Source organism: Triticum aestivum, chromosome 4B (assembly GCF_018294505.1).
Source record: "Triticum aestivum cultivar Chinese Spring chromosome 4B, IWGSC CS RefSeq v2.1, whole genome shotgun sequence".
Lineage (NCBI taxonomy): Eukaryota > Viridiplantae > Streptophyta > Magnoliopsida > Poales > Poaceae > Triticum > Triticum aestivum.
In genome coordinates, this window is record NC_057804.1 from 575,892,930 (window position 1) to 575,918,135 (window position 25,206).

A 25,206-nucleotide genomic window follows, 5' to 3' on the forward strand; every position below is an offset into this window, starting at 1 on the left:
TTTATCCTCCTAGCTTTCTCTACTACTCCTTCCAGTGATCGATATGCAATGCATGTGTCCGTAGACATGACAGCTTGTCCATGGAAGTTCAACTACGGCGACCATCATGTTTCATCCACTGCCACTTGCGATTCCCACGACGCTGCTCCAACCCACGGCACCATGTCTCCCAACGTGCGCCTCACCCCTCTGGGCTGCACCACCCCTCTGACTTTGTGTGCATGACATGTGTGCCACCTTAAATGCAGCGAGCATCAAGTTTCTACCACAGCCACACACGATTCCCACGACGCCGCTCGAACCCATGACTCCACACATCCCCCGACCTACGGCTCACCCCTCTCAGCCCCACTGCCCCTCTGCCTTCGAGAGCATTACATGTGGACCAGTCTCCTATCGGGTCCACATGTTATTGACTCAAACGCAGGTGTAGTAAGGCGCTGAAGCTCAGTCCCGAGGGCCCTGAGAGGGAAATGTAACTCCTTCTCCAGGCCTTGTGGTGCTACCGCTGCATGAACTCGTGCCAAACTCGAGATTTGTTTCTTTACTATACATGCACTCAACGATATAATGGACATTGTAATCTCAACATGTGATGGAGAGCTCTAAATTTGAATTTGAAACTTATAAAACAAAAAGATTCAAAACAAATAAACTGGGAGAGAGGGAGTATATAGTAGGATGTGTCCCATATGAAACAAGTCCCCTGGTTTGTCACCACGGAGATGCAGTTAGAAAGGAGTACAGCGTCTTCGTACTCGTACGGCAACAAATCGGCCGCAGACAGCATGGTCCACCTTTGACCGCCATGTGCAAGGTTTGTGCTATCTTATTCAATCTCACCGTGGTTCCATTGTACCAATTCATGCGATGGCCCATTGCATGGCTGATCCCAATGTTGGACAAAGGTTCTACGGGAAAGGTGTCACCATTGTAAATGTTGTGCAAATTGATGTTGGTACCCTCCCGTACATATGCAAGCCAATCTCCACTCGCACCGAGCCTAACCTGTGAAACAATGGGCAGGGGGAGAATTAGGAAATGGACACGGAAGTAGTCTTTAGAATGCATTTACTACGTGATCAAACTCATCTTACCTGCTCATCGGAGGAATTTCGAGTGCCTCTCAACGTCAGCATCTCAAGGGGCGTCAACTTGCAAGTACGGCCACGCCGCGCTGGAGAGACCCCCAAGGAAACATCCTCGTGCGTTCCACAGAACATCAAGATGCATTTGTCTATACCCCTATATAGTGTGTGAATAGGTTTGAAAGTTGGTCGTTGGATGAAGCCAACCGATGGTACAAAGATGGCAAATCCGAGCACTACTGGCCGTTGGATATGATCTGCATTCCACTAGATTTTGCCACATGTAGAATCTAGAAGACTCCACATGTAGAAGCATAATGCACAAACCACCAGAATCTCATGCGTGCAATGCACGTGTACCTTACTAGTATGAGTAGTTTATCTTGTGAGAGAAAAGGATGAACGAGGGAAGGCCTCTAGAGATAGAGATAGACACTACTACTACCAATGTAATGGCCCGTGCGTTGCAATGGATCCAAAGTCGTAGAATAATACTTGTTCACGTGCTTGAAACATAAACACTCTAGTTTTGATATACATGTGTCAGCAGACATGACAGCTTGTCCATGGAAGTTGAACCACGGCGACCATCACGTTTCTTGTTTCTACCACTCCCACACCCACGCGCGATTCCCACGACGCCGCTCCAACCCATGGCACGACGTCCCCCGACATGGACATGGATCCTCTGACATGGCTACCACTGCCTTACCCTTCCTGTCCTTCGCTGACAGGTGGCACCCATGCTTGGGGGTCCCACATGTCAGTGACAGAATGGTAGGATTGTTCACGTCAGGGGATCCTCATCCCCTCGACGTGTGCCTCATCCCTCTCGGCCCCACCGCTCCTCTGCCTTTGTGTGCATGACATGCAGGCCAGCTAAACTGCGGCAACCATCAACTTTCTACCACAGCCACACCCGATTGGACGTGGTTTGCTTGCTCTGCTGCTGTGCTCCGATCTGTACTCCCGCACCATCAAATTTTCATCCAGCGGCTATGACACATTTCGTCCCGGGCATCAATCCTCAGCTGGAGTACTTCTGTACTACAGGTAGCACCCTCCAGTGTGGCCATCTACGCCTCGTAACGCCACGCCCAGCTGTGGCACCCTCGCCACGGTCACGCCACCACCGGCCGGTTCATCTCGAACGAGTGAGTCGCGAACCACGCCACCACCATGAGAATGACATGTGGGCCAGCCACATTTAAGGTCCGCATGTCATTGACTCATAGGCTGGGCACTAAGCCACTGAAGTTCGGTCCCGTGGGCCCCGAGAGGGAAATGTAACTCCTGCGGCACTCCTTGTGGTGCTCCCATAGTACAAGATCATGCCAAACCCAGAATTTGTTTCTGACTACTACCAACTACTAGTAAGGTACACGTGCATTGCACGCATGAGATTCTGGTGGTTTGTGCATTATGCTTCTACATGTGGAGTCTTCTAGATTCTACATGTGGCGAAATTTTGTGGAATGTAGATCATATCCAACGACCAGTAGTGCTCGGATTTGCCATCTTTGTACCATCGGATTGCCTTCATCCAACGACCAACTTTCAAACTTATCACACACTATATAGGGGTATAGATATAGATGTTTGGTTTGCAGTCTAAGGTTGCCACGCCTAAGCTTAGGCGTGCCACAATATCTTAGGCATATGTTTGGTTCATTGCCCCACTTGTGTCTTGCCACACTTTTCTAGCTACATGGTCCACATGTCATAGACTCAACTTCTTGCCAAATCTTGCCACACTTGTGGTGGCCATTTTGTTTGCCACATTTTTTATGGCAGACACAGGGGTTGTTTGGTTTTAGGCCTAGCAATGCCACACTATCATACAATGTTGCCAAACTTGCCTAAGGTTAGGGGTTGTTTGGTTTGTGACTAACTTTGCCAAATGTTGCTGCACCTAAATCTAGGCAAGTTTTACTAACTTAGGTGAGTGTTTGGTTCAAGCCACACCTTAGGCAAGCCACACTTGGACCCCACATGGAATACACACAAAAAATGTGGCAAGATTCCCTTAGGCTTGCCAACTTGTGGCTTTCATTTTGATGAACTAACCTTAGGAAAGCTTGGCAAAAATATGTGGCAAAGTGTGGCAATGCTAGGCCTAGAACCAAACAGCACCTTAGTTCTTCAAAATGAGAGCCACAAGTTGGAAGGCCTAAGGGAATCTTGCCATAGTTTTTGTGTGTATGTCAGGCTTGCCTAAGGTGTGGCTTGAACCAAACATTCACCTAAGTTAGTCAAACTTGCCTAACCTTACGTGTGGCAATCTTTAGCAATCTTAGTCACAAACCAAACAGCCCCACACTTTGCCTAAGCTTAGTTGTGGCAAAGTTAGTCATGAATTAATAAGTTCAACCATGTAGTCTTCTAGATTCTACATGTGGCAGAATCTGGTGGAATGTAGATGATATCCAACGACCAGTAGTGCTCGGACTTGCCATTTTTATACCGTCGGATTGGCTTCATCCAACGACCAACTTTCAAAGTTTTTCACACACTATATAGGGGGTATAGATATAGATGTGCCAGCCAGTTGCAATGGTCCAAAGTATATCTATTTAGTGGAGTGCACTCTAAACACATTATCTATTTATTTTTCTCTAACCTTTCGTAGCCATGCAACCAAGCCACATAAGCTTCATGGGTGCCCCCCACATCATATTATTCATACTATGTTGACTGAAAAAAAGATAAATCACCCAAAACTAGATCTTCCCATTTTTTGTTCCTACGATGTTGTGCCGTGCACGTACCTACTAGTTGTATAGTGGTAGTAATAGTTATATAGTACAATGTTGGTACTAGTACGACTAGTACTAGTACAGAATGCTCCTACTCTATCAACGAGCCCCATCTGACAACAAATTTCTTGGCTTCCGTGCTACAACTAGATCTTCCCTTTGTTTCTGTTTTCCAACCGGGCGGCGGGCGGGGTGCGGTTTGCCAATAGTCGGTTTGCTCAACGGCGGTCCCACATGAAAGTGAAAATGCTAGGTAACATGCCTTCCCTAAGCTATGTGTCGTGCTGGACGGGCCATGGAGTACTCCCGATTCCCGGGCGTGTGGGGTTGCGACTCGAACGCGGCATGCCTTTTCCTTTTACTAGCAATGTGCCCGTGCGTTGCGACGGATCCAAAGTAGTAGAACAGTAGTACTTGTTCACAAACTTGAAAGAAATCACTCTTGTTTTGATATACTCCTAATATATTACTCCCTCCGCTCCTAAATATTTGCCTTTTTAGAGATTTCAAATGGACTATCACATACGGATTATATAGACATATTTTGAAGTGTAGATTCACTCATTTTGCTCCATATGTAGTCACTTATTGAAATCTCTAGAAAGACAAATATTTAGGAACAAAGAGAGTACTTTTCACTTAAAATATATTTCTCAGGCTGTTTTGATGAGTTGAGGGAGGGATGTGGTTGCTTTCAAGATAATAAGGGGTTTTCTGCAAATTGGAGCAGAGAAGTGGGCTATTGTTGCAAAAATGCCACAACTTACCTCGCAGCCATTAGATGCAGGTCTAATGGTCAGAAATGACGAATGGCAGACACACCACCATCATTGATGGTAAGCGCAACTTATACATTGATGGATGGAGTACTAGTTACAGTGATGCATATAATTAAGCAAAGGGATCGCACATGTCGGCATTGACTGGAACGAGAATGAAATAGCACAATAAGAATTAAGGCCACGATGATGCAGTCACAGTGGTGGTTATAGAAGGCAAGAAGAAAGATGCATCCATCAACGTACAACCTCCTCCTCCTCAACTTAGTGCGACGGGCCACCGACCGACGGCTAAGGAGTGACGGCTTTTGTGGCGAGGTCGAGGTGCTTCTCAGGAAAGGAATCCAAGGCTTCCAGCCGGTTGAGGAAGTCCAACATCGTAGCGTCCTCACTAGCCTTGTAGATACATATGTACACAATTTGCTCGCACACATGGATGTGTAGGTCGACAAAATATTGCAGGGCGAGGCGCCTCGCCGCGAGCGCGATCTCGAGGTGGACATTCTTCGTGGCGTCGGCGGGCAGTCGCAGGGCCACCAGTGCTTGAAAGAGGTTCCGGCCATGGAGGCCGATTAGGGTGGCAGGCAATGAGGAGCCCGGGCGCGCTGGCTGGAGGAGTAAGGCGATGTCGTCCGTGAGCTTCTTGAGTGAACTTGTTGGTGGTGGCAACGATCATCTGGTCCAACTGAGAGTCGTAGTTGGCGTCGACAGCGGCCATCCACCAGCTGGTCTCCAACACCGTCTGGAGACTATCATCGGTGCCATGCCGCAGGCTGGCGTCGTGGACAATCTGGCACAACCGCTAGGCACTCGCACGCATTTCCGCGATGGGTCTGGAGTGAGCTCTTTTGCACTTAATGTAGGTGCTTAGGCAAATGCTTAGGTGCGTACGATGTGGTAGATGCATTGGAATGGAGGGGCGCCTTCATATGAGGGCAAACTGCGTTGCATTTACATCGTGCAACCTCTTTTCCCGGTCCTCCTCCCATTACTCCCCTCATGCATTAATTGAAGGAGGATGCATTGGCCGTTCAACATTTTGGGAAACACTACTCCCTCCCTCGTCTGCATTGAAGCCGTATCGAGAACTGCGCTGCCCGCTGTCAAATCTGATAGTAATGCACCGCCCACTGCACGCCCGCCTGAACACGCCTCCTCGCTTCCATCAAACCCCTCTGTTAAACCCACATGCAAACCGAGAAACCTACTCTTGCCACATGTCCGTTCATGAGCGGGCCAGAATTAAACGCAACACCGGCCGAGCTCCTCCCGTCCGCCCAGCTTAAATGAGGCCAGACGCCGGCCAGGCTCCTACCGTCCGCCCTCTATTTACACGAGGCCAGCCAGACAGCGGGCAAGAATCGCACCCCTCCGCCGCTCCCCCATCTCCTCCTTCACCATTTTCTCCACTCTTCCGATGGCTTCCGATGAGCCGTTCTCCGGCATATTACCCAGTTGGGTGGCCCGCCGAGCCCTTCGGATACGGGCGAGGCCGCTTGGTGCTTCACCAACCTCGCTTGGCCCGACGGAGCCAATTGCCACCCCAAGCAGGCACGTGGTTCAGCAACTCGCTGCTCCAGTTCAGCATGATGAGGAGTGGCGAGTTGCTCCACGCCGGCACGGCGGCGAGCACGCCGGTACGGGTGTCGTCGCTACCGCGTCGTACCGCGCCACCAGTGTCTACGGCGGTCGCGCCTCCCGTGTTTGTGGCTGCGCCTCCCGTGCCTGCGGCAGCGCCATGCAGCCAATGACAGAAGCCGGGTGCATGGAGAGCGACGAGTCGGTGACCAGCTTCTCCATGTCCGCCACCATCATCGAGGAGAAGTAGAACACGGGAGGCTGCTGCTACGTCTTGAGCCTGCGTTGGTTTTCCTTGAAGAGGAAAGGGTGATGCATCACAGTAGCATAAGTATTTCCCTCAGTTTTTGAGAACCAATATATCAATTCAGTAGGAGGCTCCTCACAAGTCCCACGAACCTACACAAACAAACAAAGAACTCGCAACCAACGCGATAAAGGGGTTGTCAATCCCTTCACGACCACTTGTGAAAGTGAGATCTGATAGAGATAATATGATAAGATAATTATATTTTTGGTGTTTTATGATATAGGATGGAAAAGTAAATATGCAAATAAAAGTAGATTGAAAGCTTATATGATAAAAGATAGACCCGTGGGCATAGGTTTCACTAGAGGCATCTCTCAAGATAGCATAAATATTACGGTGGGTGAACAAATTACTGTCGAGCAATTGATAGAAAAGCAAATAATTATGAGATTATCTAGGCATGATCATGTGTATAGGCATCACGTCCGTGACAAGTAGACCGACTCCTGCCTGCATCTACTACTATTACTCCACACATCGACCGCTATCCAGCATGCATCTAGAGTATTAAGTTCATAACAACAGAGTAACGCTTTAAGAAAGATGACATGATGTAGAGGGATAAACTCATGCAATATGATATAAACCCCATCTTTTTATCCTCGATGGCAACAATACAATACGTGCCTTGCTGCCCCTGCTGTCATTGGGAAAGGACACCGCAAGATTGAACCCAAAGCTAAGCACTTCTCCCATTGCAAGAAAGTTCAATCTAGTAGGCCAAACCAAACCGATAATTCGAAGAGACTTGCAAAGATAACTCAATCATACATAAAAGAATTCAGAATTGATTCAAACATCTCTCATAGATAAACTTGATCATAAACCCACACTTCATCGGATCTCGACAAACACACCGCAAAAAGAGTTACATCGAATAGATCTCCAAGAAGAGGAAGGAGAACATGGTATTGAGATTCAAAGAGAGAGAAGAAGCCATCTAGCTAATAACTATGGACCCGAAGGTCTATGGTAAACTACTCACAACTCATCAGAGAGGCCTTGGAGTTGATGTAGAGGCCCTCCATGGTGGATTCCCCCTCTGGTAGAGCACCGGCGCCGGCTCCAAGATGGGATCTCACAGATACAGAAGGTTACGGTGGCGGAAATAGTTTTTCGGTGGCTCCCTTGATGGTTTCGGGGTACATGGGTATATGTAGGAGGAAGAAGTACGTCGGTGGACGCCCGAGGAGCCCAAGAGATAGGGGGCGCCCTGTATGGGGGGGGGCGCCCTCCACCCTCGTGGCTTCCTCGATTGTTTCTTGACTTGCACTCCAAGTCCTCTGGATCACGTTTGTTCCGAAAATCACGTTCCCGAAGGTTTCATTCCGTTTGGACTCTGTTTGATATTCCTTTTCTTCGAAACACTGAAATAGGCAAAAAAACAGCAATACGGGCTGGGCCTCCGGTTAGTAGGTTAGTCCCAAAAATGATATAAAAGTGTAAAGTAAAGCCCATAAACATCCAAAACAGGTAATATAATAGCATGGAACAATCAAAAATTATAGATACGTTGGAGACGTATCAAGCATCCCCAAGCTTAATTCCTGCTCGTCCTCGAGTAGGTAAATGATAAAAACAGAATTTTGATGCGGAATGCTACCTAGCATAATTCTCAATGTATTTCTCTTTATTGTGGCATGAATGTTCAGATCCAAATGATTCAAAATAAAAGTTCATATTGACATAAGAAATAGTAATACTTCAAGCATACTAATAAAGCAATCATGTCTTCTCAAAATAACATGGCTAAACAAAGTTATCCCTACAAAATCATATAGCCTGGCTGTTGCTCTATCTTCATCACACAAAGTATTTAATCATGCACAACCCCGATGACAAGCCAAGCAATTGTTTCATACTTCAGTAATCTCAAACTTTTTCAATTTTTCATGCAATACATGAGCGTGAGCCATGGACTTAGTACTATATGTGGTATAGAAGGGTGGTTGTGGAGAAGACAAAAAAGGAGAAGATAGTCTCACATCAACTAGGCGTATCAACGGGTATGGAGATGCCCATTAATAGATGTCAATGTGAGTGAGTAGGGATTGCCATGCAACGGATGCACTAGAGCTATAAATGTATGAAAGCTCAACAAAAGAAACTAAGTGGGTGTGCATCCAACTTGCTTGCTCACGAAGACCTAGGGCATTTTGAGGAAGCCCATCATTGGAATATACAAGCCAAGTTCTATATGAAAAATTCCCACTAGTATATGAAAGTGACAACATAAGAGACTCTCTATCATGAAGATCATGGTGCTATTTTGAAGCACAAGTGTGGAAAAAGAGATAGTAGTATTGTCCCTTCTCTCTTTTTCTCTTATTATTATTATTTTTCTTTTTCTTTCTTTCTTTCTCCTTTTTTTCTTTTTGGTGGGCTTCTTTGGCCTCTTTTTTTTCATGGGCTTCTTTGGCCTCTTTTATTTTTATAAAGTCCGAAGTCTCATCCCGACTTGTGGGGGAATCATAGTCTTCATCATCCTTTCCTCACTGGCACAATGCTCTAATAATGAAGATCATCACACTTTTCTTTATTTACAACTCAAGATATGACTCTATATAGATGCCTCCCATGTTGTACCGGGATATGCAATGAATCAAGAGTGACATGTATGAAAAATTATGAGGTGGCCTTGCCCCAAATACAATGTCAACTACATGATCATGCAAGGAGCAATATGACAATGATGATGTGTGTCATAATAAATGGAATGGTGGAAAGTTGCATGGCAATATATCTCGAAATGGCTATGGAAATGCCATAATAGGTAGGTATGGTGGATGTTTTGAGGGAGGATTATGGTGGGTGTATGGTACCGGCGAAAGTTGCGCGGCACAAGAGAGGCTAGCAATGGTGGAAGCGTGAGAGTGCGTATAATCCATGGACTCAACATTAGTCATAAAGAACTCATATACTTATTACAAAAATCTACAAGCCATTGAAAACAAAGTACTATGCGCATGCTCCTAGGGGGATAGATTGGTAGGAAAAGACCATCGCTCGTCCCTGACCGCCACTCATAAGGAAGACAATAAATAAATAAAATTGTGCTCCAACTTCATCACAAAGCGGTTCACCATACGTGCATGCTATGGGAATCACAAACTTCAACACAAGTATTCTTTAAATTCACAATTACCCAACTAGCATGACTCTAATATCACCACCTCTATATCTCAAAACAATTATCAAGTATCAAATTGATCATAGCGTCCAATTCACTTTCTATGATAGTTTTTATTATACCCAACTTGGATGCCCATCATTCTAGGACTAATTTTATAACCATAGCAAATACCATGTTGTTCTAAGAGACTCTCAAAATAATATAAGTGAAGCATGAGAGATCAACAATTTCTTCAAAATTAAGCCACCGCCGTGCTCTAAAAGATATAAGTGAAGCACTAGAGCGAAAATTATCTAGTTCAAAAGATATAAGTGAAGCACATAGGGTATTCTAATAAATTCCAATCAAGTGGGCTTCTCCCAAAAGGTGTGTACAACAAGGATGATTGTGGTAAACTAAAAGGCAAAGACTAATATCATACACGACGCTCCAAGCAAAACACATATCATGTGGCGAATAAAAATATAGCTCCAAGTAAAGTTACCAATGAACAAAGACGAAAGAGGGGATGCGTTCCCGGGGCATCCCCAAGCTTAGGCTTTTGGCCATTCTTTAATATCTTGGGGTTCCATGGGCATCGCCAAGCTTAGGCTCTTGCCACTCCTTATTCCATAGTCCATGAAATCTTTAGCCAAAACTTGAAAACTTCACAACACAAAACTCAACAGGAAATCTCATAAGCTCCCTTAGTGCAAGAAAGAAAAACCACCACATAAGGTACTATAATGAACTCATTCTTTGTCTATATTGGTGTTAAACCTACTGTATTCGAAGTTCTCTATGGTTCATACCCTTACATACTAGCCATAGATGCATCAAAATAAGCAAACAACACACGAAAGGCAGAATCTATCAAAAACAGAACAGTCTGTAGCAATCTGTAACTTTCGGTTACTTCTGGAACTCCAAAAATCCTACCAAAATATTACGTCCTAGGAAATTTGTCTATTGATCTAAAGCAACAAGAATCAACGCAAAAGCACGTTTCTGTGATTTATATAATTTTTTCTTGTGAGCGTAAAGTTTCTGTTTTACAGCAGAATCAAATTAACTCATACCACAGGTTATCCTATAGGTTCTACTTGGCACAAACACTAAATAAAACATGAAAACACATCTAAACAGAGAGTAGATGCAAATTTTATTACCAAACAGGAACAAAAACAAAAAACACAAGGAAAATTGGGTTCCTCCCAACTAGCGCTATCGTTTAACGCCCCTAGCTAGGCATAAAAGCGAAGATAGATCTAAGTAGTGCCATCTTTGACACTTGATTCATAAGTAGCTCGCATGATAGATTCATAAGGTAATTTAATTTTCTTTCTTGGAAAGTGCTCCATGCCTTTCCTTAATGGAAATTGGAATCTAATATTCCCTTCCTTCATATCAATAATCACACCAATCGTTCTAAGGAAAGGTCTACCAAGAATAATAGGACAACAAAGATTGCAATCTATATCAAGAACGATAAAATCCACGGGCACCAAATTTCTATTTGCAACAATGAGGACATCAATGATTCTTCCCATTGGCTTTTTAATGGTGGAATCCGCAAGGTGCAAATTTAAAGAGCAATCATCAAGATCATGGAAACCTAGAATATCACATAAAGTTTTCGGAATTGTGGAAACACTAGCACTCAAATCACATAAAGCAAAACACTCATAATCTTTAATTTTAATCTTTATAGTAGGTTCCCACTCATCATTAAGTTTTCTAGGTATATAAACTTCCAAATTAAGTTTTTCATCAAAAGATTGCATCAAGGCATCAACAATATGTTTGGTAAAGGCTTTATTTTGACTATAAGCATGGGGAGAATTCAACATGGATTGCAACAAGGAAATACAATCTACTAAAGAACAATTATCATTATTAAATTCCTTGAAATCCAAGATAGTGCGTTAATGCTATTTATAGTCTTGACCTCTCCAATCCCACTTTTAGCAAATTTAGCATCAAGATCTAAAAACTCCAAATTACCGGAACGCTTTTTAACCAAAGTTGATTCATTTCCAGTCCCATTATTATCAAGATTAATATTGCAAAACAAAGATCTAATAGGGGACACACCAATAACTTTAAGATCTTCATCATTATTTTCATGGAAACTAGAAGAACACGCTTTAACAAAGCAATCTTTCTTAGCACGCAATCTAGCGGTTCTTTCTTTGCATTCGTCAATGGAAATTCTCATAGCTTTGAGAGACTAATTGATATCATGCTTAGGAGGAGTAGATCTAAGTTTCGAAGAATCAACATCAAGCGAAAGCCTATCAACGTTCCTAGCCAAATCATCAACTTTACGAAATTTTTCTTCAAGCAAGGCATTAAAATTCTTTTAAGAGACCATAAATTCTTTCACACTATTTTAAAAATCAGAGGGCATCTTATTAAAATTACCATAAGAATTATTGTAGGAATTTCCATAATTATTAGAGTAATTACTAGGGAACGGTCTAGGATTAAAGTTTCCTCTATAAGCATTGTTGCCAAAATTATTCCTACCAACAAAGTTTACATCCATAGATTCATTATTATTCTCAATCAAGGTAGATAAAAGGCATATCATTGTGATAAATAGAAGCACTCTTAGTAGCAAACAATCTCATAAGTTCATCCATCTTTCCACTGAAAACATTAATTTCTTCTATAGCATGCACTTTTTTATTTGTAGATCGTTCGGTGTGCCATTGAGAATAATTAGCCATGATATTATCAAGGAGTTTTGTAGCTTCTCCTAAGGTGATTTCCATTAACGTGCCTCCAGCGGCCGAATCTAAGAGATTTCTAGAAGCAAAATTCAATCCGGCATAAAAGTTTTGTATGATCATCCATAAATTCAAACCATGAGTAGGGCAATTGTGAATCATCAATTTCATTCTTTCCCAAGATTGGGCAACATGCTCATGATCAAGTTGTTTAAAATTCATAATATTGTTCCTAAACAAGATGATCTTAGCGGGAGGAAAGTACTTAGAGATAAAAGCATCTTTGCACTTGTTCCAAGAATCAATACTATTTTTAGGCAAAGTCGAAAACCAAACTTTAGCACGGTCTCTAAGTGAAAACGGAAATAGCTTCAATTTAACAATATCATTATCTGTATCTTTTTTCTTTTGCATCTCACACAAATCAACAAAGTTGTTTAGATGGGTAGCGGCATCTTCACTAGGAAGGCCGGAGAATCGATCTTTCATAACAAGATTCGGCAAAGCAGCATTGATTTTACAAGACTCAACATCATTAAGAGGAGCAATCAGAGTACTAAGGAAATCATTATTATTGGTATTGGAGAAATCACACAATTTGGTACTATCTCGCGCCATGGCAACAAGTAATCCAAAACACAAGCAAACAGAAATAGGAAAGCGAAAGAGAGGGAGAAGAAGGCAAGCGGAAAAGAGAGGAGATTGGGAAAGAGAGGGCGAATAAAATGGCAAGGGTGAAGTGGAGGAGAGGAAAACGAGAGGCAAATGGCAAATAATGTAAATGCGAGGGAGATGAGTTTGTGATGGGTACTTGGTATGTCTGGACTTGAGCGAAGACCTCCCCGGCAACGGCGCCAGAAATCCTTCTTGCTACGTCTTGAGCTTGCGTTGGTTTTCCTTGAAGAGGAAAGGGTGATGCAGCATAGTAGCGTAAGTATTTCCCTTAGTTTTTGAGAACCAAGGTATCAATCCAGTAGGAGACTCCTCACAAGTCCCATGAACCTACACAAACCAAGAACTCGCAACCAATGCGATAAAGGGGTTGTCAATCCCTTCACGGCCACTTGCGAAAGTGAAATCTGATAGAGATAATATGATAAGATAATTATATTTTTGGTATTTGTTAATATAGATTGGAAAAGTAAATATGCAAATAAAAGTAGATTGAAAGCTTATATGATAAAAGATAGACCCGGGGGCCATAGGTTTCACTAGAGGCTTCTCTCAAGATAACATAAATATTACGGTGGGTGAACAAATTACTGTCGAGCAATTGATAGGAAAGCGAATAATTATGAGATTATCTAGGCATGATCATGTGTATAGGCATCACGTTCGTGACAAGTAGACCGACTCCTGCCTGCATCTACTACTATTACTCCACACATCGACCGCTATCCAGCATGCATCTAGAGTATTAAGTTCATAACAACAGAGTAACACTTTAAGAAAGATGACATGATGTAGAGGGATAAACTCATGCAATATGATATAAACCCCATCTTTTTATGCTCGATGGCAACAATACAATACGTGCCTTGTTGCCCCTGCTTTCTGATAACCCACAAGTGTAGGGGATCGCAACAGTTTTCGATACGTAAGAGTGTCGAACCCAATGAGGAGCTAAAGGTAGAATAAATATTCCCTCAAGTTCTATCGACCACCGATACAACTCTACGCACGCTTGACATTCTCTTTACCTAGAACAAGTATGAAACTAGAAGTACTTTGTAGGTGTTGTTGGATAAGTTTGCAAGATAATAAAGAGCACGTAAATAAAAACTAGGGGCTGTTTAGATAAAGATGCAATAAAGTAAATATAGCGAGTGTGGAAAAGCGGTGGTAGGAGTTGTGGAATTGTCCCTAAGCAATTGACTATGTTACTAGACCGGTAATCACTATTGCAATTCTATTTGAGGGAGAGGCATAAGCTAACATACTTTCTCTACTTAGATCATGCACTTATGATTGGAACTCTAGCAAGCATCCGCAACTACTAAAGATTCATTAAGGTAAAACCCAACCATAGCATTAAAGTATCAAGTCCCCTTTATCCCATATGCAATCCCCTTACTCGGGTTTGTGTTTCAGTCACTCACACAACCCACTATAAGCGAATCATGAACACATTGCAACACCCTACAGCGGAAATCCCTCATGCTTGCAATAATAAAACATGCAACTCAAACAATCATAACAAATCATCAATCACCGATAGGACAACGAAAATCTACTCAGACATCATAGGATGGCAACACATCATTGGATAATAATATGAAGCATAAAGCACCATGTTCATGTAGAGGGTACAGCGGGATGCGGGAGAGTGGACCGCTGGATATAGATGGGGGAAGGTGATGGAGATGTTGGTGAAGATGGCGGAGGTGTTGGTGAAGATCGCGATGATGATGATGGCCCCCGGCAGCGTTTCGGCGCCACCGGAAGCAATGGGGAGAGATCCCCCCTTCTTCTTATTATTCCTTGACCTCCTCCCTAGATGGGAGAAGGGTTTCCCCTCTGGTCCTTGGCTCCCATGGCGCGGGAGGGGCGAGAGCCCCTCTGAGATTGGATCTATCTCTCTGTTTCTGCGTTCCCTGATTCTACCCCTTCACTATTTCTTAAATATCCGAAGATCCCTAACTCCGATTGGGGTGAATCTTTTGCCCAGATTTTTCTCATAAAATTAGCTTTCTTGCGGCAAAAGAAAGGCATCAACCGCCTTACGGGTGGCCCACGAGAGGGCCAGGCACACGCAGGGGGTGTGGGCGCGCCCCCTGTCTCGTGGCCACCTCGGACACCGTTTCACGTTGATTCTTCCTCCGGAAAGTCACAAATATTCCAAAATAATTCTCTATCCGTTTTTATCCCGTTTGGATTCCATTTGATATTGGTTTTCTACGAAACATAAAACATGCAACAAACAGGAACTGGCACTGGGCACTGGATCAATATGTTAGTCCCAAAAATAGTATAAAAAGTTGCCAAAAGTATATGAAAGTTGAAGAATATTGGCATGGAACAATAAAAAATTATAGATACGACAGAGACGTATCAGCATCCCCAAGCTTAATTCCTGCTCGTCCTCGAGTAGGTAAATGATAAAAAATCTAATTTTTGATGTGGAATGCTACCTAGCATAATCTTGATCAAATATGTAATCATGGCATGAATATTAATACACGAGTGATTCAAAGCAATAGTCTATCATTTGACATAAAAAATGATAATACTTCAAGCGTACCAATAAAGCAATCATGTCTTTTCAAAACAACAAGGCCAAAGCAAGCTTATCCCTACAAAATCATACAGTTTGGCCATGCTTCTCTTCGTCACACAAAAATGCTCCCATCATGCACAACCCCGATGACGAGCCGAGCAATTGGTTCATACTTTTTAACGTGCTTCAGCTTTTTCAACCCTCACGCAATACATGAGCACAAGCCATGGATATAGCACTATAGGTGGAATAGAATATGATGGTGGAGGTTTATATGGAGAAGACAAAAAGGGAGAAAGTCTCACATCGACGCGGCTAATCAACGAGCTATGGAGATGCCCATTAATTGATGTCAATGCGAGGAGTAGGGATTGCCATGCAACGGATGCACTAAGAGCTATAAGTGTATGAAAGCTCAAACTGAAAACTAAGTGGGTGTGCATCCAACTTGCTTGCTCATGAAGACCTAGGGCATTTGAGGAAGCCCATTGTTGGAATATACAAGACAAGTTCTATAATGAAAATTCCCACTAGTATATGAAAATGACAACATAGGAGACAATCTATATGAAGAACATGGTGCTACTTTGAAGCACAAGTGTGGAAAAAGGATAGTAACATTGCCCCTGTTCTTTTTCTTTTTTTCTCTTTTTTTTTCTTTTGGGGGTGGGCTTCTTTGGCCCCCTTTTTTATTTAGGCTTCTTTGGCCTTTCTTTTTTTTGTTTTTTTTTCTTTTTCTTTTTTTTATGGGGCAATACTCTATAGTGATGATCATCACACTTTTATTTACTTACAACTTGATATTACAACTCGATACTAGAACAAAGATATGACTCTATATGAATGCCTCCGGCGTTGTACAGGGATGTGCAATGATCTAGCGTAGCAATGACATCAAAAACGGACAAGCCATGAAAACATCATGCTAGCTATCTTACGATCATGAAAGGCAATATGACAATGAATGCTCAAGTCATGTATATGATGATGATGGAAGTTGCATGGCAATATATCTCGAAATGGCTACGGAAATGCCATGATAGGTAGGTATGGTGGCTGTTTTGAGGAATATATAATGAGGCTTATGTGTGATAAAGCGTATCATATCACAGGGTTTGGATGCACCGGCGAAGTTTGCACCAACTCTCGAGGTGAGAAAGGGCAATGCACGGTACCGAAGAGGCTAGCAATGATGGAAAGGTAAAAGTGCGTATAATCCATGGACTCACATTAGTCATAAAGAACTCATATACTTATTGCAAAAGTTTATTAGCCCTCAAAGCAAAGTACTACTACGCATGCCCCTAGGGGGATAGATTGGTAGGAAAATACCATCGCTCGTCCCCGACTGCCACTCATAAGGTAGACAATCAAAGAAACACGCCATGCTTCAAATTTGTCACACAACGGTTACCATATGTGCATGCTACGCGACTTGAAAACCTCAACACAAGTGTCTCTACAATCCACAACCACCCACTAGCATGACTCTAATATCAGCATATTTATATCGCAAAACTATTGCAAGGAATCAAACATATCATATTCAGTGATCTACAAGTTTATGTAGGATTTTATGACTAACCATGTGAATGACCAATTCATGTCATCTCTCTAAATAGATATAAATGAAGAAAGAGAGTTTAATTCTTTCTACAAAAGATATGCCCAGGCTCTAACAAATATAAATGAAGCAAAAGAGCATTCTACAAATGGCAGTTTTCTATGTGAAGAGAAACAGGCAGTCCAAACTTCAAACGATATACGTGAAGCACATGAAGCATTCTATAAAGCCATACTCAAAAGATTTAAATGAAGTGCAATGAGAATTCTATAGATAAACCAAGGACTATCTCATACCAGCATGGTGCATAAAAGAAAAGTGAAAACTAAATGCAAAATACGCTCCAAAACTTGCACATAATGCATGAACGAAACGAATCCAAAAACATACCAATACTTGTTGAAGAAAGAGGGGATGCCTTCCGGGGCATCCCCAAGCTTAGATGCTTGAGTCTCCTTGAATATTTACTTGGGGTGCCTCGGGCATCCCCAAGCTTGAGCTCTTTCCTCTCTTCCTTTTCCTCATATCGGAACTTCCCCGATTAGACACTTCATCCACACAAAACTTCAAAAGAAAACTCGGTAAGATCCGTTAGTATAATAAAGCAAATCACTACTCTAAGTACTGTAGCAAACCAATTCATATTTTGTTTTTGCATTGTGTCTACTGTAATATAGCTTTTCGATGGCTTAATCCACTGATATAAATTGATAGATTCATCAAAACAAGTAAACTATGCATAAAAAACAGAATCTGTCAAAAACAGAACAGTCTGCAGCAATCTGAACATTCACCATACTTCTGGTACCCCAAATATTCTACCTAAATTAGGAAAAATAAAAAAGTTCTACATCAAGACAGTGCAAAAAGAATCAGAACCGTTTGACTTTCCAGTTAAAAATGTAAAATCGAGCAATACAGCCAAAGTTTCTATCCTGCACCGTACAAACCAACAAGCATTGTAAACATCCTAAAGGCAAACCTTGGCACATTATTTTTATAATACAATGGAATTATACAAGGGGATAATTATTTTTGATGAAAAGTTTCTGTAATCAAGATTCACAAAGTTTTGTGAGCATGAACAAAGTTCAAGGAGCTCTCCCACTTCAACAATGCTTGTCTCTCTCACTTTCACTTTCCTTTTTGAAAAGTTTTCGGTTCCCCTCTTTATTTTTTTGTTTTTAAACTATATAAAAGCACTCAACAGAAATAAATGACTCTCTAAAACTTCCGGGTTGTCTCCCTGGCAGCGCTTTCTTTAAAGCCAGTAAGCTAGGCATATAGTGCTCAAGTAATAGATCCACCCGGATCCCAAGGTATATCAAAGCCAATTTTAATCAAAGATGAGTTGTAATTTAGTAGTGAGCACAAAGTAACATATATAATGCAACAACGAAGTCTAACTCTCTTCCTATGCATCGTGTAACGCCCCGAGACCGATGCTAGAGTTGCCTTCCATTTATTTTGCATTGTTGCCGTGTGTTTATTTTGCTTGTTGCATTATCATAATTGTTTTGCATATTCCATTCCTACATGTTTATGCCATGAGCATGATGAGTGCCATTGCCATATTTTGCTTCTTGCATCTTGTTCATATTTTATTATGTTGTATTGCACCATCTTTGTTTGTTTGCCATGTTCATCTCACCCTGTTATATGCTACATGATATGGATGTGCCTCTTGTCATTTTCTTTTATTGCATTATATCATGATCATCATGTGTGTTGCATTCTTCATGTTGAGGTGTTGGTTATGTGCTCTCAATCTTCCCCTCTTCCTCCTATGGTTGTTTGCCTCTTCATCTTTTCTCCAAGGCCCTTATCCAAGTGCAACCCATTTCACTTCTTCCTTCTTTCAAATTCCCCCTTTATTGCAAGTGACATTTTCCCCTCCTCCATAAATGTTCATTCTTTCCCTATTAATCTTAAACCATGCCTAAACCCTCTCTGCCAATTTTCAGCTCATTTGAAGATGTTTTGGTTGGGTTCAAAAATACCTCAAGTTTGAATTATATTCAAACTTGTTTTATTTTTCTACCTCTAAAAATTCCCAGACCAATTATTTCAAATAACCCATAATTCCAGGAGCTTGAGGATATTTTCATATCTGCAAAACTCCCCTCTTAGTCCCCTAGCCTTTTCTTTTCGTGTAGCTGTTTATTTAAATAAACAGAAATTGAAAAGAAAGGAGAAGACTTACCTGGGCCGATCTCACCTGGGGCGCCTCGGCCCAGCAGCGCAGCTGCGAGAGAGTAGCAGCCCAGCCTAGCCTCCCCCTGGTAATTTTCTCTCCAATGCAATCCTTCGGCCCCACCTGTCATCCTCACTCCTCTTCCTTTTCTTCCACCTTTGCACTTTTCTTCTCTCACAGTAACTCTCGGTGAAGAAGCGCACATGGCCACCGCGGTGAAACCACGATGCCTCGATGCCTAGTAGCCCTCCTATAAATTCCACCCCCCTGCTTCCCTAGGGTTTTCCCTAGCCCTCTTCTTCCTCTCTGCCGTCGACGCAGGTGAGTCGTCACCATAGCCGTCGCCCTCCACTCACCCGAGACCACCAGGAACACCGGCTCGCCGCCGACGTGCTCTCCGTCGATCCCAGGCGGAGCCCAGGTGTCCAGCAGCTTCTCCAAGTTCACCTCCGTCCCCGACATCCTCTGCATTGCCGTGGGATGCTAGGGCCGCGACGCCCGCATCCTCTTCTTCCCCTGCCTCCTCTGCTTTGTGGACACGAGGACGCCGCCCCAATTAGCGCGTCTTCTCGCCGTGCCCGCTCATCTCCAACCCCGTACAACTTCAACAGCCCCCCTCGGTGACCAGCCGTTCCTCCCAGCCCCTCTCCGGTTCGTTTTTTTTCTGCTGTGCCCATCGATCCCGTCGCATCCGAGGCCGTGTCCGCCATGGACGACCATGGCAGCGAGCCCAAGCTCGTGTTCTAGGCCCTGCTGGCTTCACCTTGCATGCATCCTCACACGCACTCAGCCGCCGCCCCTCTGTTTCGCCTCGCCGCGCCCGGTTTCGCCGCTGCATTGCCGCGCTTTGCCGTGGCCTGAGACGAGCTTCTTCTCGAGGCTCACGCTCTGGACTCCTCCCGCAGCCCTCCGCACGCACGCGCACCTCCTTAGCCTATTCCGCACGCCCGTCGCGGCCTCTCAACCCCCGCCATCGCCACGGTTTCCCTCGCCGGCGCCGTCGTTGCAGCCGTCGTCTTCTCTGTTTAAACAGAGAAGCTCGACCCTAGGCTATCTCTTAGAAGTCCGCGCCACGGCCACAGGCGAGCCATCTCTGCTTCCGTTTGCAGCTTCGTCAGATCAATGCCAGAGCGTAGTCCATGTTGTGTGTAAGGCATTCGTTAGCAGATTTCTATCATAGCCCATCTGGTTAACAGCGCATGCATGTATCTGAGGGATCTGGGGTTCAAATCCCAGGCGCCCCTATTTTCCTTTTTGCTCTTTGTTTGTTGAATCTTCAGTCCAGATCAGTTCGAGAGCATGTGTCATCTAGAGCCGAACCCATCCAATGTCGCCTATCCATTGTAGCCCAGCTGGTCAGCCACTCGCGCTCGCATCCGGGAGGTCTTGGGTTCAAATCCCAGTTGCCCCTGTTTTGCTCTGCTTTTTTTATTTTGCACACACGCACACTCACTCATGCATTTCGGGCCAGGTCCATCTTGGGCTTTGCACAGTGCGTTGCATTCGGCCCATAGACGTTTTTTTTCCATTCTGTGATTTTGTCACATATCCCGTGCATGCATATTTTCAGAAATGCCATTAAAATTGCATTGTTCATATCTAAAAATCCATGCATCCAAATGAAACATGTCATATATGCATCTTGCTCAGTTTTTCATGTAGTTTCACTATATCCAGCTTTTATCCATGTTTAAAATGTTTAAACTTGATGTTTGATTAATATTTGCTCAAATGACATGATAAAATGGTTCATTTCATAACTAAATAACCATAGCTCGGTTTTAAATAAACTTTATATGTAAAGGGGGTGGAAAAATGCCTAGTTCAACATGGTACACTTTATTTTCGTGTTTAACAACTCTAAAATTATGTAATAGGCAGAACAGTACCAAAACTAGAAGATGCACATGGGGATTTTCCGGAATTGTTGTTTTGTGGTTCCGGCCTCATTTAAACTTGCTTAGATAGGTAGTTTTATTATGCCTCACCTCTTGCCATGTTTAACAACATTTAATTTTGTTTGGTAGCTCAAACGAGAGAGAACTAAATAAGTCATGTGGTGTTTCGTCAATATGCAACTCGTTGCATATTGAGCTCCACTTAATTTGTAGTATTGTCTGTTGCACTTTGCCATGCCATGCCTCATTAAACCGGACATGCATCATACTTGTTTGTGCATCATGCCATGTTTATGCTTGTGCATTTACCATGTTGTATGCTTCTTTCCGGTTTGCTTCTCTCGTTAGCTTCGGTTTGTTCCGGAGTTATGAGGATTCGTTCGACTTCATCCGTTCGTCTTCTTCATGGAATCGTTCTTCTTCCTTGCGGGATTTCAGGCAAGATGACCGCTACCCTGGATCTCACTACTATCATTGCTATGCTAGTTGCTTCGTTCTATCGCTATGCTGCGTTTCCTATCTTTTGCTCATCAAGCCTCCCAAATTGCCATGAACCTCTAACCTTTGACACCCTTCCTAGCAAAACATTGCTTGGCTATGTTACCGCTTTTCTCAGCCCTCTTATAGCGTTGCTAGTTGCAGGTGAAGTTGAAGATTGCTCCTTGGTGGACAAGATTATGTTGGGATATCACAATATCTCTTATATTATTAATGCATCTATATACTTGGTAAAGGGTGGAAGGCTCGGCCTTATGCCTGGTGTTTTGTTCCACTCTTGCCGCCCTAGTTTCCGTCATACCGGTGTTATGTTCCCGGATTTTGCGTTCCTTACGCGGTCGGGTGATTTATGGGACCCCCTTGACAGCTCGCTTTGAATAAAACTCCTCCAGCAAGGCCCAACATTGACTTTTACCATTTGCCTCACCACCACCTATATTTCCCTTGGGAGTAATTAACCCAAGGGTCATCTTTATTTTAGCCCCCCCGGGCCAGTGCTTGTCTAAGTGTTGGTCCGAACCAGAGCCACTTGCAGCACCACCTCGGGGAAACTCGAGGTCTGGTTTTAGTTGTACGTAGTGTTCATCCGGTGTTGCCCTGAGAACGAGATATGTGCAGCTCCTATCGGGATTGTCGGCGCATCGGGCGGTCTTGCTGGTCTTGTTTTACCATTGTCGAAATGTCTTGTAAACCGGGATTCCGAGTCTGATCGGGTCTTCCTAGGAGAAGGTCTATTCCTTCGTTGATCGCGAGAGATTGTCATGGACTAAGTTGGGACACCCCTGCAGGGTATAATCTTTCGAAAGCCGTGCCTGCGGTTATAGGAAGATGGGAATTTGTTAATATCCGGTTGTAGATAACTTGACACCAGATCCGAATTAAAACGCATCAACCGTGTGTGTAGCCGTGATGGTCTCTTTTCGGCGGAGTCCGGGAAGTGAACACGGTTTCTGGGTTATGTTTGACGTAAGTAGGAGTTCAGGATCACTTCTTGATCATTGCTAGTTTCACGACCGTTCCATTTTCTCTCTTCTCGCTCTTATTTGCGTATGTTAGCCACCATATATGCTTAGTCGCTGCTGCAAACTCACCACTTTACCCCTTCCTTTCCTATTAAGCTTTGCTAGTCTTGATACCCATGGTAATGGGATTGCTGAGTCCTCGTGGCTCACAGATTACTACAACAACAGTTGCAAGTACAGGTTTTGCGATGATCATGACGCGAGAGCGATGTTTGCTTACTTTAGAGTTCGTCTTCTACTTCTTCTTCGATCAGGGGATAGGTTCCAGGTCGGCAGCCTGGGCTAGCAGGGTGGATGTCGTTTGAGTTTCTGTTTGTGTTTCATCCGTAGTCGGATGTTGATCTTATGTATGATGTGTTGTTGTATTCGTGTGGCATTGTATGCCTCGTGTATGTATCCCCATCTATTATGTAATGTTGATGTAATGATATCCACCTTGCAAAAGCGTTTCAATATGCGGTTCTATCCTTGGTGGGACCTTCGAGTCTCTTTAGGATAGTATCGCATATTGGGCGTGACAAGTTGGTATCAGAGCCTCGACCGACCATAGGAGCCCCCTTGATTGTTGGTCGTTGTTGAGTCTAGAAGAAAACTATTTTGAGTCTTAGGATTATATATATCGGAGAGTAGGAATTCTTTTTACTCCTCAGCCCCCTTCGTCGCTCTGGTGAGGACTCTTGACGTAGATGTTTTGACTTTCCTCTCCTCAAATTTCACTAAAATGTTTTTAGGATCACGCGGGTATCTTGGAATCGTTCCAATGGTTTTGTGACGAGAACATTGTTCTTGGTGCCTCCTGGCTATTATGTGGCTTTGACCCGGGGAGTTGAGCTCCGAGGTGTTGTCGTCACAATTTTATCGTTGCAATTCCGGAATACCTGAGTTTTGCCGACATCGAAAATCTCTTTTATGCAGTTGTTGGTGAGATAACCTCGACGTCACCCAGTACTGGGGAGTTCAGGAGTATTGCCATAGCTAGTATAATGGATGCTTTTCGAAGGTTGAGGTACACGATTTCCGAAGGTTTCTTGGTTATGTGTTGACGGATGGATACAGCTGGATGTAGGTATTGTTGGTTCGGGTGAGATATATTGCTTCCCCTGTATCCCCAACACCAGATTGCATAACCAGAAAGTTTCGGGAGTTTATAGGTGGGAATTCAAGTAGCTCCTAGAATATCTTTCTGACAGATGCATGATATGGGATTGGGTAAATCTCTATCATATGTATTTGTTCCGGCTTATTTCTGCAAGCCAATCCTTTGTTTTGTTTTGAGTTGTGGTATTTGAATTGCTTCAATGTCAAGTGTTGATTCCATACCTTTCCTAAGCGGTGTTCTCATATTTCTATGAGAGTGGTAATCCTTCTTGATCATCGAGATTGTCATGTTAGTTCTTTTCCAACCGGGGTGCTTCTCTTCAAGTGGATCCGATCATTTTCAACATCCGCAAGATCAACTCTAAGTTTTCTCACCAGTGTTTGTTTCATCCATCCCAAGTTGTCTTTGTTTTCCCGCCCTCCCACCCTTTTTCTTCAAGGACTCAGATTTCTTAATCATGTATCCTTTTATTTGTGGGAAGTCTCTTCATTCTTTTCTTTCAATGTTCTTATCCGGTGATTTCCCATGAAGATGCTCAACAGTTTCAAGTTCATCATCCTTAATTGTTGTTTCTTCTCCGGTGGATCCAATTCAAGCTTTCGATATTCATCATATTCCTTTCCTCGTTTCTAATGCTTTCTCGTGCCGATGCACCTCTTAATCATTCACTTCTTCCTATTCATTTGTTCTAGAGTGCTGAAGATATCTCACAAGACTTGTGTTTCCATTCTCAATCCGTTCAAGATATTTCGAGGTTGTTATCTCATTCAAGCCATTTAATTCAATCGGTGCAACCTCTCTTTAAATTTGTTCAACGGTGTTTTCTTTTGAGTGGGCCCTAACCCACAGGTCTTTTCCCAGGATCTTACCTGACTCTTCTAATTATTCCGGAGTTATTCCAATGTCTTTTCAGAGTTTGACGTAAGAATGAAGTTCATCAGTCACATGCCATCTCCAAGATCGATTTCAAATTATTTCATTGTTGGCTCAACCTCTTTGTTTTTTTCATCCTTCCAAAGTGTCTCAACAATTCATGGTGGTGTTTCTTATCGTCATTCTCGAATTTTGCAGACCGAAGAAGAGTTCCTCTTAAATCTTTAACCGTTCTTCCAGAGATTCATGGTTCAAGCTTGATGCCATCCTCTCATAATTGTTTTCGATTGTGAGAATTCGTTTCACCATCCGGAGTAATTCAGGATTCTTTTCAGTTTCATTCTCCGGAGCCAATCATCTCAGAATTATTAATTCTCAGCGTTCAGCTCTCATTCTCGAATTCTTCCGGTGAATCGTTCAAATATCCTCTAATCAGTTCATGATCTCTTTGTTCTCATGTATCTAAATCTCCTCAAGTATCTTCAT